The following is a 1,363-nucleotide window of genomic DNA, read 5'->3' on the forward strand; positions in this document are numbered from 1 at the left end:
AAATAAACAAAATATCCAAATTTTTTATTATTATAGATCCTACATTTGAATTTGAAGATTCCCATATAAATTGAGGAGGGAATTGAATCAATTTAAATTTGAATAAATAAGTTATGTAAAATTTTGTTTTTAGGAGATTATTTACTATTTTGTCTTTTGATTACGCAAAACAAAAAATACAAAAAAGAAAAAAAGAAAAGAATGAGCCTCAATATATTATTATATTCTAGTTCGACAACAAAGTGTAATATGATTTACCTCTAGTCTTTACTATAATAATAATAGTAAAATTTACACTATAATCAAAATAGATTACAATCATCAATTTCAAAAGATTCACACTCTTATAACTTATCTAAACTATAATAAACTTAGTAAATCACCTACATGCTAACCCAACCTAATTAAGAGAAAATCAAGTGCACTCTAATGTAGTATATTTTTGAAATCAAAATACTCAAATAAAGGTTAAATAGCTTTAGTATATACTACTCTCTTTATCTTTTCTATCTCTCAAAATAAGCTTAAATCTAAACTAAAGAAAAGTAAAAAAACATTAAAAAAAAAGATTATTTTTATGATCTTCAATATATATAAATATAGTTATTTTTTTCTTAATATATTTATCAATATATAAAACTTCATATCTCTTTTTTAATGTAAGAATAATTTTCTTTTTACATCAACTAGCCATTGCATCATTTATATTTGAAACTATTAACATTAGTTGAGAAAATCTTTCCTTCTTTAGTTTCATCTAATGTGCAACAGCTTTTTTTTATATATGAATTAATTTTTATTTATAAAAAAATAATTATGAGCTATTTTTGTTTGAATCATAAATTACTTAACTGTAATCTTTAATTGTTAATCTATTAATATTTATAATATTTATAATATATATATATCACAATATTCGTAATTATATTTATCGTTACAAAAACCAAATCAATTCTTGATTCAATAAAATTCTTGTTAATGCTATGATTATTTACTTAGTTAGATAATGAATTCTCTTTTTCCTATTAGTTTTATCCTACTAGGCTTTTCTTTTAGAAGGTTTTATGGATGCCTTTTCAACATTGCTGAATATGTTTATAAGTAGGTAAGGTGGATTCTTTTTGCTTTATACTTGCGTTTATATATGGCATTGTAATTATTGTGAAAAAAAATATCAACTTGGGTTAAAAGCTACCCGCCTACCACAAATTACATCAATTCTAAATTTTTTAATGAAATTTTCCACCAAACCAACCATCAGTTAAATGCTTTCATATAGAGGTCAATTAAGTTCATATTTTGTCGTTTAAAATTTTGAGTAAAGTATTATTTTGGATCTTAATATTTAGACTAAATTTTAATT

The sequence above is a fragment of the Arachis duranensis genome, chromosome 1 (assembly GCF_000817695.3).
Source record: "Arachis duranensis cultivar V14167 chromosome 1, aradu.V14167.gnm2.J7QH, whole genome shotgun sequence".
Lineage (NCBI taxonomy): Eukaryota > Viridiplantae > Streptophyta > Magnoliopsida > Fabales > Fabaceae > Arachis > Arachis duranensis.